Genomic DNA, 16,576 nt, shown 5'->3' on the forward strand with positions numbered 1-16,576 from the left:
ATTTCTGTTGTTTTTGCCATTTTCAGGGGTTGTACTTTAACGAACTCCTCCTAGACATTTATTCAGATCAACACCAAACTTGGTCAGTGTAATCTAAAGCCCTTTGCGATAATAAATTGCGAAGGACTTGAGGTTTCGTTAAAGGGCGGGTCCATGGCGGCCTGACAAATTTCGATGTTTCGCCATGAAAAAGGAAGTTGCTGTAACTCAGACATACAATGTCCAATCTGCCCCAAACTTCACATGTTGGATAAGACTCTTGACCTGAACAGATCTACATGCCAATATTCAGTTATAGTCATAGCGCCACCTATTGGCAACAGGAAGTTACATATTTTACACTGCGACAAACTACTCCTTGAAATTTTATGACATCAATGTCTTTTTTGTGGTCAGTCTAATCTAAAGACCTGTGTGATGTTTAGTTGTGAAGATCTTGAGTTTTTGTTAAAAGGTGTGTCCATGGCGCCGTGATGAAGTTCAATGTCTCGCCATGGGAATAAAAGATGTTATAACTCAGGCATAAAATGTCCGATCTTGCCCAAACATCACTTGTGTGATAAGGGTCCTGGCCTGGACAGATCTGAAGGCCAATATTCCATCGAGTGTGGCAAAATGGCTCAATAGCGCCACCTATACACTTTCAACGGAGTGCGTATACACTTTAAACGGAGTGCGCCTTGAGCTATGTTTCACCTACATGTACAAAAATCGGTACACACATGTAACACACCAATATCTACGAAAAAGTATCTTGGTACGAAGTCCGAATCCCAACAGGAAGTCAGTTATTTGGAATTTTCTATGCAAAATTAGTGTTGTTTTGGCCATTTTCAGGGGTTGTACTTTAACGAACTCCTCCTAGATATTTATTCAGATCAACACCAAACTTGGTCAGTGTAATCTAAAGCCTTTTGCGATCTTAAATTGCGAAGATCTTGAGGTTTCGTTAAAGGGCGTGTCCATGGCGGCCTGACAAATTTCATTGTTTCGCCATGAAATAGGATGTTGTTGTAACTCAGGCATAAAATGTCCAATCCTCCCCAAACCTCACATGTTCGATAAAAGTCCTGCCCTGAACACATCTGAAGGCCAATATTCCATTATAATGATAGCGCCACCTGCTGGCAACAGGAAGATTGGCACATATATGGAATAAACATTGATATATTCTACTTATATTTATGAGTTTAAACGCATATTTCTCACCGTTCACCTATTAACTAAAGCCACTCGCTGCCGGTGAGCCCGGGTGCGAGGGCCCGTTCATCGCTGCTTGCAGCTTTAATTAGAGTTATAACTTTCTTTCATGTTTGAGAAATGACCTTGAATGCAGGTCATCATCTCGCTGGAGGGAATATCCATTTCTGAGGATAATGACTGGGTTATTAAAGCCAGTGTTTATAATGCCCTTCATTAGTTTGCTCTTCGCTATGTGATTCAAATGGGAATAGGATGAATGTTGTGAATTTTGGAGTGTTTGCAATTGTAGAACAATAGTGTTTTTTGAAGATACTGGGATCTGGACGTTTCTCAAATATAGAATAAATAAATCACAAAGTACATTTAATTGGGATGCAAAAATGTTGGTTTAGCTCAAATAGTAGAGAATTGTGCTTGAAAAAACAAAGGGTTTGATTCCCATGAACTCTAAATTATCTTGACATTTTGCAGAACGGCTGGTTATTGTAGCACTATGAAAAAAGCTTGAAGGGTCTTCTGAAGCAAGGGAAAGCAGTCAGGTAACACATGCAAGATCTTGACGATGGACTGAACACAATGCATATGGAATATAACTGATTGCATATGGCCTGTATACCTGACATTGCTGCAAGTGAGGGGAGTCTGTAATGAAAAACAGTATTTATTTGAAATAGAACTAGCCAGGATAAATGTCCAACTGCAGTTTCAAGGTAAATTTAAGGCAACACCAAAACAAATAAACAAATAAACAAAACAAATAAAAGCATCAGTTTATTTAAATGACATGAAAATATTGATTCCAATAGTGATTTACCATGGTATTAAAATTTTATATTACAATATTTCTGAAAGGTGTACAGTATTTAAACATTTCACACTCTTCAGAAGTCACTCAGTGACGAGTTTTATTGGTTTTATCATTTTGAATCTGTTCTGCATCATCAGGTCATTGATTAATATTTGCAGCAGAGCTTTTGTTGTTGTTCTGAGATTCATCAGTGGCTTGTATCTTCTCATTCTTTGGAAAGCTTTTCTTTTTTGAAAGCATTCGATCCTTGTTTGTGTTATCTTTGGACCATACTATTAGGCCGATGTGTTGTATGAATATTGACACAATTGGGATCAGAGTGTAAGAAAATGATGATTGTTAGTAGCAGTTGTGTGATAGCAGTTCACTATCAAAGACTGTTGTCATAGATTGTATGTGACTGAATGAATGTTACTGAAAATTACCTGAAAACAAGACGGAGGATAAAAACAACATATTGAAACGGGTAAAGCATCCCTTTTTTAGACACTGTGTAAAGCCCTGAATAACATTTTCCAATCAGACCAGTCATGTCTAGCAGTATTTTCACCACCCCAATAATAACCTATCCAGATTTTTCCAAAGAAACGTGTTTTATCATCATCCAGACCTTTCTACACACATTTTTAGTCAGAAAAGTCAGAATGTACTGTTTTTGAAATATTTGCCTGATAAGAAAACAGCAGTTTCCAGTAAAGCTCCCTTTGGTCAACATCCAGGTTACAATCATTTATTAATAATCATCCGTATTTTGAAATTCAGTTTTTCTGTTCCAGAATGAAACATTGGTTGATTCTAAAACTTCTTCCTACACAAAACACAAAAATAACTAATTCACCAAAAACCATCCCACTTTTGTTCATTAAATGACATAAACATTAATCCCCATAAGGAATCCCTTTTTGAGTTCAGACTAACCCAGCTGCCTGTGTTTGTACAGTCCTGTGTGTCTTCAGTCAGAAGCAGACAAATGCAGTCTCCTTTACTGTCAGCTCTTTTGTTTTTCATCCTGTATCATGTTATTAAGCACAGTGGAATTGACCGCTAAACCAATGATGCATTCCCAATAACTGATTCATTTTAGCAGTGATTGAACACTTCAGACTGCTTTTGTTCTGCCATCTGTTGTCTAAAGTAGATATAAATTAATAGCACTTAAATTAAGTTATTATAATATTTAATATATATTTTCAAGATATCAAGATGTTCTTGCCTCTTAGTCCAGAGAAGGTGCTACAGGTTGCCTATGAAGTGCTGGAAGGCTTGGAGTTCATGAATAAACATTGCATGGTGCATCAGGCTTTGTCTCCCAACAATGTTCTCCTGGACTGTGAGGTATGTGAAAACATAGATGTTTATTAAGAAATCACTTTTTATTATATTTTATTTGATAAAATATGTCTAAACCTGTAATTATTGTTGCTCAAACATTTAATACTAAAACTCATAGCTTTAATTTAGGAGCTGTGATGTGCTTTCAGCTCACTGTTGGAATAAAATGTTCTTTAACAAATCAACAGGGTAAAGTGAAGCTGGCCGAATTCGGCCTGTATCACATGACCGACCACGGAGCAGATGTTGACTTTCCTATCGGGTATGTCATTCAATTATAATGTTTTCCATTTGTTTCCTGATCTAACATATTCCTCAGAATGAAACTAACTTGCTTTGGAGTCTATATAAGGGTACAGATAACATCTCGGCATCATTATAAAAGGGCAGAAAGTCAGGGTGAGCTTTAAATCTTGTGCGCCGTCTCTTTAAGATGCATCGTGGCCCTGAACCGAAGCGTCAGCCTTTCATGGAAAAAAAAGATCAATGGGTCGCGCTGTGCTCTTGTAATAAAGAAAGATGAGCTAACATTAGATGTGCATCATTGTGGCCCATCTTTGTTTTGATCAAAAGCAGATCCTGGATATCAAAGCGGCTTCCTTATGTGGTATTATAAATAAATGAGTGGCACAACTAGGAGCCCTCATGTTCTCAGAAGGCATGTCTTATAATATCCGGTTGTGATTTGGGTTTTGTGGGACATGTCTTTTGTAATCTGTCATCACAAGGACCACATCGGTACTCTGCAAGACCTTTCAAACACCCGTGTCTTCTGTTCCTCTGTGTTTCCGTATCCATCTTACCTGCCTCCAGAGGTTATTGCTCAAGGCTGTTTCTATACCAGTGACCCCTCGATCATTGAGGCCCCACTTCCTTCCGGGCCCAAAACAGACGTTTGGTGTCTCTTGGTGCTTCTGTTTGAACTCTGTGTGGTACGCTCTCAGAGTTTTCCAAGATTCTGCTTAACAAGGACTAAGCTGAATTTTACAATGCAAATCTTTGCTTTTGTTTTTCCAAGATACTGTATGAATAATTTATGGTGTTACTGTAAGTATATTGTATATGTTACTTTTAACAAAAACATATACCTTAGGCTTTACTTACAGGTTACATTTTATGCATAATTATCAAACAAAGACCAAGTAAAGTTTATAAATTCCCTTTCTCCACAAATAATCCAGTGGATGTAATTGTTGTTGATTGCAAAATGTCATGAAAGGTGATTAAAAAAAAAAATACTAATTTGCTTGAAGTACACTGAAACCTTTTGTAGCCTGAAAAGCACTGCATACTGAATGATTCTCTAAAAATAATACCAGAAATATTATACTCAGTCTAATTAAAAACATTTAATAAATAACATGACTTTCAAGATTCAAGATTTGTATATGTCATATGCATGTTATTATAATTAGAAATAATAAAATATCAATAGCTTTTTTCCCCATACATTTTTAATCAAATTTTCAAGGTCAGGTTTTAATTAACATTTTGAATTTGAATAAAAAATTTAATTGAGAATTTTTTAATTTCAATTTTTTTTATTTTTTAGATTTGATTAATGATTACTGATTAAAGTTGTTTTAGATATTTTAGAAACACTTTTATTTAAACTAAACAAAGATTTGTAAAGAATTTGAAAAAAAGTTAATTAACACTTATAACAGTAGAAATGATCTAATATGAACCTATATATATATATATATATATATATATATATATATATATATATATATATATATATATATATATATATATATATATTATTTTTTTTTGTGTATTTCTTATTTTTAATCCAATATATCAATACTTTTATTTCAACTTCATTTCAATTAACAAAATTGTTTTATTAGTTTTACTTTCGGTAACTGATGATATCTGTCCTAGGTCAGAAGAAATGTTAACTAGATAGTAAACAAACTTTAATGTTGGCTTGGGAAAGCCTATAGTCTCTCTTTAATAACAAGGAGTTCAAGGTCAAATCAGGATACAGCATTGCATATAATATCCTCTGTTGTATACTGCACTTTTGGCAAATGTAGTAGGTAGAAATTTTGCATACTGCAAAAATATGCTTTTTAAATGTGACCAAAGTGATTCTAACATTTACTATTTAGTGTCATGTGACTCGTGTTGTCCAATAGGGAAGGCAGATTCTACAGAACATTGATATTAGTGAGAGATTGAAGTTCATCATCACCTTAGGCAAGCTCGTATTTATGTGCACATCACAGTATGTCTGTTTTCTGTTGTAATGCCTCTCGCCATTGTAATACGTTATTGTCTCTGCAGGATGCATGGAGGACATAATCACTCTTCTTGGCGAGAAACACGGCTGCTTAGATACAATTAAGGTAAGTTTGCTCTTCTTAATGGATAGCCTTTCATCTATGTACTTTATGTTCCTTGCAAAGATGTTTGATTGTGTTTTCTTTTACTGTCAGACAGAAGAATACACAATCAGTGTCATGGTAGGAAGAGCTTTATCAGCTGATTCATCTCAAAGGAATTTGACTTTAAAAGGTTTACTTTGAAACCTCTCAGATAAACTCCTCTTAGCTTGACACTGAACTCTTCACTGGTCTTACGACTAACGTTTTCCAAATGTCCTCATAAATCTTCACTTTTCAGTGGGGTTAATAGCATGAATGACAGATAGTGCTGCTTTATCAGAGTTTGGCTGGGTTTGATGCTTTACTAATATTCTTGTCTCCATCTTTTTCCCAGGAGCTGCCTGAAAATGTGCAGGCTTTACTGAGGAAATGCCTGACGTTTCTCCCTTCAAAAAGGTTACCTACAGTATTTAGCCCTTTTTTCACATAAAAAAGAAACTCTCTCGTCTTCCAAAGCTTTTCATGCGGTCAAAAGGGACAATTTGTCATTGTCATTATGCCATGAAACGCCTCCTCATATTTAAAGTCCTTGTAGGAATGGGTGATAGAGTTATAAAATAAATATGATTTTTGATTGATATTCAATATATTGCATCTCTCTCTCTCTCTCTCTCACACACACACACACACAAATGATTTGTAGGGACTCTCCACAGGCGTAATGGTGTTTATAATGTACAAACTGTGTTTTTTATCACTCTACACCAACCCTACACCTAAACCTAGCCCTCAGAAAACATTGTGCATTTTTACGATCTCAAAAAAAAAAAAAAAAAAAAAACTAAATTTAGGTCCCCACGGAGACACATGTCCATATGAGTTGGTGTTGTATTCAGGTTTAAGTCCCTGCCAGTATAGAAAAACATGTAGGCACGTACAAACACACACACACACACACACACACACGTTTAATTAATTTCTTTGCATTTTTACATTGTTTTTTTTTTTTTTTTGCTTTTATTTGAGTTTTAATTTTAGTTGTTTAATTTGTATTTATTTTATTACAAGAATAAGTCTTTAAAATCAATTCAAACTAAAATAATCAATTTAAACTAAACTAAAATGAAAATTGTTTCTTTTTAACCACGTTTTGTATGTTTTATTTGATTTCAGCTAACATTTATTTTATTTCAAATAAGTTTGCTTTCACCTAATTGGATTATATTATATTATTGAAATGTGTTTACTTATTCATATTAATACTACTAATAAATAATTTGTACAGTGATTTTTTTTTCAGTTAACATTTTATTACAAATAACAACTTTTTATGTTTTCTTGTTAGTTTTAGTTAACTGTAATAATTAATTTATTTATTTCTTAAATATTTTTATAAATGGCCACTTCCACACAGATCTTTTAGATGTTTTTTTTTGTTTTGTTTTTTCAGAATGAAAGCCATTGAAAATCACATTAAATGAAATTATTTACTCATTCATATTAATACTTTTAATAATTATGAATCCATACAGCATGCAAGTAAACATAAAGGTCCAAACATACTTAATGATTAATAACAATGATCAGTGCTCATCTACAGCTTCCTGAGGACAATAGTGAACTCTGGAAAGGTCCCGTGCCTAGATCTCACACTGAAAAGTCCCAAAATGACTTTATTGACTATAAAAAAAAAGCTAATTCTAAAGCTCCTGTTAATGACTCACACACATCCCTGATCCCCACAGATCGCCAGCTTTACAGTCATTTTAACGATCGTTTCAGTCTTCAGCATCAGTCATCTGGTTTAAATAGCTGTTTGCATTCATGTAGCTTATTGCCACTGTCAAATGTGTTTGCTCTTCAGGTTCATTTTGGAGGATGGCGAGTCTTTTGGTCAAGGCCATGACAGAAGGTTCCCCCTTGATGACTCAACTGTGACTCTTTCTCTTAATTATTCTCTTTACATTTTTCAATAAAAATGTAACAGTGTTTGCTTATATAGGCCATTCATGTATAATAGTAAAAATTTAATTAAAAAAAATAAATATAACAAATAAAATATAATATATCTAATTATATAGGATTTTTCAGAATCTTAGTAACATTTTGTTTGATCAGTTATATTGTAGATAATATTGGATTTTTTTTTATTGTACATTTACAATTATCTTCAATATTTAGATGTATAATTAAGATTTAAGTTTATAATGAATAAATAAAAAAGATTCATAAAAATGTTATATTTAACAAAAATGAAAATGATCTACATATTTATCACAAAATGATATTTTTTGTATATACTAGTTGTGTTTAAATATGCTATATATACATACATAATAATTTATGTAAAAAGAAATGAACACAAATTAAACATTTGAAACATGCTTTAAAAGAAAGAAAAAAACATCTATTTCCAAATTTAGTTTTTGAAGTTGTGAAACATTTTGCAGCTAAATGGAGAATATTGGGCATGTGAGTTACATACTGAAACATTGCTGATCTCTCATTCTAGAGGCTGGAAGATGTTGCAGGAGAGACGTATTATCCGTTATTAGAAGATGAGTAAGAAATCATCTCTTATTGATGAACTCTCACTTTGTGTTATGGTGTGTTTGGCGGCAGTCAGTGTGTGTCTGATGCTGTGGAAATGTTCTGTGTCCCGCAGGCAATCCAGCCTGTCTCAGTCTAACAGCAGTAATGAACTGTCTGCCACCATCACACTGCCCCTCATTATCCGGGAGAGAGACACCCGCATTGTCCTCTTCCACAGACTGCTCAAGGTCCTTTACACACACAGTTTCTGGAAACGACCACATATTAATAGCTGATGAAATCACCTCATGATGGATGTCCACCCACAGAAAAAAAGGTTCATAAAGAGTCAAAATGATGTGCTGATTTCTGTCTAAACTGTTTTTTTTTCACAAAAAAAAAAAAAAAAAAAAAAAAAAAAAAAAAAAAAAAGGGGAAGTCGTGGCCTAATGGTTAGAGGGTTGGACTCCCAATCGAAGGGTTGTGGGTTCTAGTCTCGGGCCGGACGGAATTGTGGGTGGGGGGAGTGCATGAACAGTTCTCTCTCCACCTTCAATACCACGACTTAGGTGCCCTTGAGCAAGGCATCAAACCCCCAACTGCTCCCCGGGCGCCGCAGCATAAATGGCTGCCCACTGCTCCGGGTGTGTGCTCACAGTGTGTGTGTGTGTGTTCACTGCTCTGTGTGTGTGCATTTCGGATGGGTTAAATGCAGAGCACAAATTCTGAGTATGGGTCACCATACTTGGCTGAATGTCACTTCACTTTCACTTTCACTTTCACTAAAAATGGCAAAAGTTGTTTTTGAGGTTAGTTTTAGGATTTAGGTCATTAATATTGATTTATCTGTCTTTTTTTGTTGTTGTTGATTGGAGAACATTTGATGTTGAGTGATGTATTAATAGTATGTCAGATTAACAAATTTCATCAGCTCATAAAATTAGTTTTCAAACTGCTGTTACAGTAATCAATGTGTTTTTCATTTTTTTTCTAGGCGTACCCCTACAAGAAGAACCAGATCTGGAAGGAGGCGAGGGTTGATATTCCTCTTCTTCTGAGGGGTCGGGCCTGGGCAGCTTTATTAGGAGTTGAGGTATACATAATTACTGGATTTAAGGAATATATTGTATTTGTTCAGCAAAAGATGTTTTATGACCTTTTTAATAGGGAACTGTGGGTTGATTTTCTATAGAGTCAAATCTAAATGTTGACACATTTGCCAGCTATAAAGCATGCCTGGTGTTTTTGGTCATTAATGGACTATTGATTCATGTATTTGCGTGACGTTTGCAGTCAATCAAAATGCAATGCAATGCACATTTCACTTCAGCAGTGCAGTTATTTCATTCTTATATTAAATGTACCTTTTAGTGCAACACTCCTAGTTTTATTTCCCAGATTCAAATCACTTAATATACGCCCACAGAGGGATGTCCAATCAAAATACGATGGCATTGATAAGGACACGCCCATCCCCACTGATAGACAGGTGAGACTCTTTTTCATGTGGTTAATAGCCTTCACACTGATTGAGGTTATTGAAAAGCTAAATAATTCACCAGCCTGTTGAATTATTCACTTTGTTTGTGAAGTGCCTGTCTTCTCCTTCAAGCCTTGTTAAGATTTGACTATCCACTGATGAATATTTCAGATGATCCCAGAGCGAACAGCGCTGACGGAGACCTCCTCGCACACTTCGACACTCGTCATCCTGAGTTCATTGACGTCAGCAGATTTTATTCATTAGAAGCTGTAGCTGTTCGTTCAGCCTTGGTGATGGAGCACAATGCTTGGGTGGGGTTATGTGCACGGTTTCTCTTTCTGTCACTAGATGGCACCAGAGACTTTGTGTTTCTGTAGTACACTCACTATTTCATGAAGATAACAGATCAAATCAAATGCGCTCGATGATGTGATTTATTAATGTCTGTGTGGGTGAGTCTCACAAAACCTGTCAACAATACATCTGGGTCATTTTTCACCCTAAAAAATGAAGAAATCATGTTTTTCATAAATAAAACTTTTTTTATTTTTTTATTTTTCAGGACCGTTAAGGTGTTTTTATTATAGCATTTATTATAATTACAATTAAGCATATTTTCTACCAGAATTGTTTTCAGTTTTGATATTACCATCACTGTAATAGAGTCATTCATGCTTATTTCACGACAGATTATAATAAAATGGGTTATTAAATAAATGCAGCTACCAAATATTTTACAGTTTAAATAAAACACATCTTACTTTACATAAAGTACATTTTCTCCGATTCTTTTTTTTGCAATTCCCTTTATTCTGATTAATAATTTTCATTAATGTAACTCTGTGTTGATTTTCATAACTATCATTAGATGAAATACAACACATATTATCATGATGTAAAAATATAATTTAAATTATGTTTCTTTTTCTCTCTCCTTTTATTTCAGTTTTTTTCTCTCTTGTGATTCAAATAATGTCACAATGCACAATGCATTTTTTATGTAGGATGAAATATGACACAGTTGTGTTCTTGACAGCTTTTATGTGATTGTCCTGTGTATGTGCTCATTTGATGTTTTTGCTGTAGGCTTGGATTCACTTTGCACACCTTTTCTGAATTTCAACAATGAAGGTAATGTTTCTGGACAATTGTTCTGTATGTATTTATTTATTGACATTCTTCCTGATATTAGTGCCTCTAGCTCTAACTCAGTCTTGTTATTATTTTCCCTCTCAGCTCTTGCATATGCATGCATGTCGGCATTCACTCCCTAAATGGGACAATTTCTTCTTAAAGGACAACTTGCATGTCATACAAGGTAAGGTGATCCTTTTGTTCTACCATAAAGAATATAACTACCGTACTGGATTGGGAATATGCAATTTTCAGTGCAGGTAAAAAACAAAACAAAAAAGTACCCAGATTTTATCAATTTACAACATGCGTGATTTGCATGTGGCAGTTTGCATGTGGTTGCTGTTGTTGCAGCTGTTTCTTTAAAATCCTTTACGTGTTTATGGCTGTTACACTACAGTGATTACAGCCATAAACACTTCCAGGATTTCTGTAGCTCTGCTGTCAGCACTCCAGGAGCACAATTGCTTTGTTTCTCTGTCTGACTGAGCTTTGAGCGAAGTCATTGTCCTGCCATGGCTATAACGTGTTAAAAGTGTTTTTGGCCCGAGTACAAACACCTTATTCTTCACTTCTCCAGAATATCTGACCGTCTTCTCTCAGATGATTGCATTCCACGACCCCGAGCTGAGCAACCACCTGAAGGAGATTGGTTTCATACCCGATGTAAGTGTAAATATGTCAAAAACACATGAAATAACATCCAAATCAAATCAAATGGACATTGTTTACTTTGTTACGTCAATATTTTATTTCCGTGGCTTTAAGTCCATTCCTGTTAGCTTTGAGAGTTGTTTATATGTTAGTTTACTCCTTAAAGTCTTTCCAAATCAGGAACAGGAAATGTTGTGTCTGAAAAGTAATTGAGCAGTGTGTTACTCAGTATGCTAACTTCTTGTTGTATTGAAGAGGTTCGAAATTTGTTCAAATTCGCAATACGACATATGAGATAAGATAACAGTGACTCTTGTTTACGCAATAATGTGAGCGATGTTATTCATTTTTTATTTAGGTAATAGAAGAGAATATTAATAATTGTTATTTACATATGTATGTTTTATAAAATTTGAATATACAATAATTTCTGTGGGTCTTAAAATTATCTTAAAAGGTCTTAATTTGACCTTCCACAAATTAAGGCTTTAAAAGTCTTAAAATCATTAAATAATAAAAAAAAGAGAACTATATATATATCTATATCAGTATTTTGTCTTGTTTTCTAATACAATATCAAGATATTTACATGAGATGCAAAATGAAGATATAAAGTCTTGGGAAACTGAACACAATTAAATGAGTTTATGCTTAAAACGAGAACAAATACCTGGGGTATGAAAACGTGTTTTCCCTTTGAATTAAGTTGCATTATCTCAGCCCAACAGCAGATATTTGTCCTTTTTTCTTATGAGTTCAATTAATTTTGATCCACTTCTTATGTCATTTTGCATTTATCTTAATTTAAGAATCTTTGGAAAACAGTGCAAACATACCAAAGAAAAACATCACTTTTTTGCAGTGAGAAGTAAAAAGTAATGGAGATCAGTTGCAATACAACTCATTGTGTTTTCTACTGAGACATTTATATTTAGAGAACATATTGACCTGCTGTTCTCTTTTTAATTTATGACATTTCAATTATCTGTAATTGGTCTTAAAAAAATTCTTAAAGTTTAATATTATCAGATGTTGTCTGTAATGATGAATATTTATATCAGTAATAAATGTATTACATTTAATAATTCGATTTGTTTCTGTTTTTTTCTGGTTTGACTTGATTTTTTTTCATCTGTCCATCTATGCATTCACATCTTGTCACACGTCAGATCTGCTGGGGCTTGTGTCATTGATAAGGTGCTCACACACACACGCCGCGCGGCTGACCCTGAGATTTGATCGCTGGCCAAGTCTTCCTCAAGCACACACACACACACACACCGGAACATTCTGGGATTCACAAACGCTCCCTCTTTATTTATTCTTTTCAATGCTTAGATGATGTCTCTCTTCACTGATGTATAGGTGACCTCCACAGTCAGACAAAAAATATTCCACCCACAGCTCTGTGATTGAGGGTCCAAATAAATGATGAGTTGTGGGAATCAACACCGAATTGCTCTTTGATGCAAGAGGAGCGAGCCAGTGTTCCGTTCAGACGCTGCACAGCTGCTGTTATGGTTCGACCGCAAGAAAAGAAGCGTCATGGGAGGATGTAACCACTGCTGAACTGGAGTCTCTGAGCTGACCGTTATATACGTTTAACCCTGCCATGATTCCCAATGCATTTGATCTGTTTTCTTGTCAGCACAATCCCAAAGTCACTCTTTTAAGGGGTTGCATTAGAAGCATTATTCTCTTCAACATGGGCTAGAAAACAGCTACCCAGAATACCCTAGCAATCATCTCCGTTCACATTTTCTTCAGGAAATCTAGATTGTGTTTGTCCATCACCAGATGCTTTTGCACTGTTTGCTTGATGGCCGTTTCTCCCCCAGTTGTTGTCATTTTAATTTTCGCTGTAGTTGGGATCATATTTGATCTTGACTTGACTTATCTTGATATTATCAAACTGTCTTTGAGGCATGATGAATACATCTTGGCTGATGTTAGTCAAAGATTAGGCTCAGCTCAGTAAAGTCTGCATGAGCGCTATTACATTTGGCAGCACAAGGCCTGAAATTCACAGGAAAGTGACCTAGTTCTGTGTCCTGCTCCATGTTAGTATTCTGATCATGTTGGATTATGCTTTTATTTAGATTTCCTTCCTTTCGAAGCATTCATTGAATCGGCAATTATTTCCTGTGATGCAATCAAGGGCGACCTTCTTATTAATGCTTTCATCAGCGAGGATGCATTAAAATGAATAAAAGTGACAATAAAACATCTAAAATCGTACAAAAGATTTCAAATGAATGCTGTTCTTTTAAACCTTTCTATTCGGTTCCAGAAAAATATGAACTGTTTTTAACACTGATGATTACTAATAAAATGTTTTCTTGAGCCCTAAATCAGCATCTTAGACTGATTTCTGAAGAATCATGCTGAACGTTAGTTTATATTGTTTCTGGCACCATCTATATTAGGGGTCAGGATGTCATTGGACCTCGTCCCATCGTGCACAGCTCCTTGTTGCCTCTTTAATTCGACTCCTCCGGGGCCGTGCTGTCATGTTTAGCAGCGGTCAGTCTGTCTCGGTCAGAGATGGAGCTCTGTTTTGGCTAGACCGAAGCCTGTCTCGCGCTCGTCCTCTCATTTCTCCCTAAACCCCTCTTCATCCATCCGAGCAGGACCATGGGAAAGAGGCAGTGTTGGAACAGGTGGCTGTTCATTACACTCCCACACACGTCCTCTCGTTTCACAAGAGGGCTGTGGAGCAAAGGCCTGAATTACAAATACAAGTTTCCTATGATGAATTTAACAATCGCTGAGGTGTTTTATTGGGAACTATAAAAGGGACCGTGCTGTTAAGTCAAATTAATCACATTGTTGCTCATGTAAAAAATCGCTTTTGTGCAAGAATGAATGTTCTTTCTTTTCTGGTCCTTTCAGCTGTATGCGATCCCGTGGTTCCTTACAATGTTCACACGTAAGTATCAGCAACTCATTAAAAAAAGATGGATGGATTATACCTAATGCACTACAAATGCATTAATTAAAAGGATCTTACTATGAAGTGTTACCGTCCCTCTTCCTCCTAAAGTTGACTCGTTTCTTTTGTTCAGCTTTGTGGAATAAATCTTCTTCAAATTAAGGTTGCAAAAACAGTGTTAAGATGATCCAGTTGGTAAAACTATAGAAGGACACACAAAATTGGCAAAAATTATAGTGATTCAGACTGTAGTAATCTATGGCAATTCATTCGTCATTCAACTGTTCTGATTACATCTTACATCAAAATATGTTGATATAATAATATACATATAAGTCATAATATTAATAATGTGAAACTATACTTGTATAATTTAATTGAAAAAAGTAATATTATAAGAAGCTATGTTGTACTTTGGTGGTCACACAACAATAAACAATGTTTATTTATTTATTTATTTATTTATTTAAATGCAGAACAGATTAATTGCTTATCATTTATTATCACTTTTTTATATATAAATAATAACAATATATAATAATTTTTTTTGGAAACATGGATGGTTCCAGTTCTGGAATCTGAAAATGCACAACCTGAAATCAGACATTAGTCAATATGGCTTCAGTTATGATTCAGACGGCCTGTTGATATATTAATGCACAGCTGTTACAGTGCAGAGGCTGCAAAATACACTTACAGTACGTCATATTTTTTGGTCCCATTTCCTCTGCAGGTGTGTTCCCCCTGCACAAGATCTTCCACCTGTGGGACACTCTGCTTTTGGGAAACTCGTCTTCCCCCTTCTGCATCGGTGTAGCTATTCTACAGCAGCTGAGAGACCGTCTGCTGGCCAGTGGCTTCAACGAGTGCATACTGCTCTTCTCAGACCTGCCCTGTGAGAGTCACCAGTGCACACACACACACACACACACACACACACACAAAACATGTTTTCATTTATTCATTTATTCTTTTATACCATTTAATTTTTTCCAAGTCAAGTAAGTCCATCTGTAATGTTACTCGGTTTCGAGTTATACAGGGATTTAGTTTCTCATGACCATTTCTGACCCAACAAGCTGCTTCTGCTGTATCTTTAAGACTTCTATATGGAAATTATGTCTGTTATGGTAAGCTAACCTTTGCACGCCAGTATCATTCAGACTCTTATTCAACAGGCCAAGCTGTTGAATACTGAATAAGCATTGATATTTAAACATGGGTGGTTGTGTGCTTATGACAGTTTCTGAATTACTTACTAATTATTAGCATAAATTTGCATTGTGAATTAACATTTCTGCAAAGTACATTGTGCTCTTATTGTATTTGGAAAATCCCATTTTTGATTCCTTTAAAGGTCCATTGCCTGTTGTAAATAGAGTGATTATGAATGAAACATGAATGAACAAGCAGCCTTTTCCTTTTTTCTTTAATACGATTGAAATCTGCATGAAATGTTTTTTTGCATTCTCACAAAATTCCTAATCACGTGGATTCCTACACAGTTTCACAGGAATGATATGTGAATGATAAAAGTGTTATAAACTGTTTTGGGGAGTTTAAATAAAGCTGAAATAAAATGTTAATATTAGATGGAAAAGTTATGTTGTCCTCAGCCCTGGCAACTAACTGAAATAAATAAGTTAAAGTAACAGAATATCTAAAACTGAAATAATATATATATATATATATAGAGAGAGAGAGAGAGAGAGAGAGAGAGGCTAAATAGAAATAAAATATGAAAAATTACAAAGCACATAACGAAACGGACCACATGGGTTCTGAAATAACTGGATTTCACTCACAAAATTTGTGCATAGCAACAATTTGAGCAATTTAAGTATTTGCAAGAATTATAGAACTATGCAGAGCCGGTGCATTGTGGGTAAATCCACTGTACACTATTGAAACACTGAGTAAAGTGATAATATTTTTATTAATGTAATACAAATATTTATGAAAAAATACTTTAACACTTAAACTTCATTTATTTGTTGAGAAACGTAAAAGTAAAATAAAAGCTTATTGTATATTAAACATGGTTTTCAGGATATAAATAAAGCTGAAATAAAATGTAAACATTAATAAAAATGAAAAACAAAAATAAAAATGTTTTCTGTCCAACTAAATGAAATAAGTTGAAAAACTAGCATTACTAAAACTGA

General features: G+C 34.8%; 1 pseudogene; it reads left to right on the forward strand.

Annotated features, from left to right (window-relative positions):
* Window positions 1-1,330: 1,330 nt before the first annotated feature.
* Window positions 1,331-15,992, forward strand: LOC128018795 (TBC domain-containing protein kinase-like protein; annotated as a pseudogene).
* Window positions 15,993-16,576: the final 584 nt, after the last annotated feature.

Source organism: Carassius gibelio, chromosome A1 (assembly GCF_023724105.1).
Source record: "Carassius gibelio isolate Cgi1373 ecotype wild population from Czech Republic chromosome A1, carGib1.2-hapl.c, whole genome shotgun sequence".
Taxonomy (NCBI): Eukaryota; Metazoa; Chordata; class Actinopteri; order Cypriniformes; family Cyprinidae; genus Carassius; species Carassius gibelio.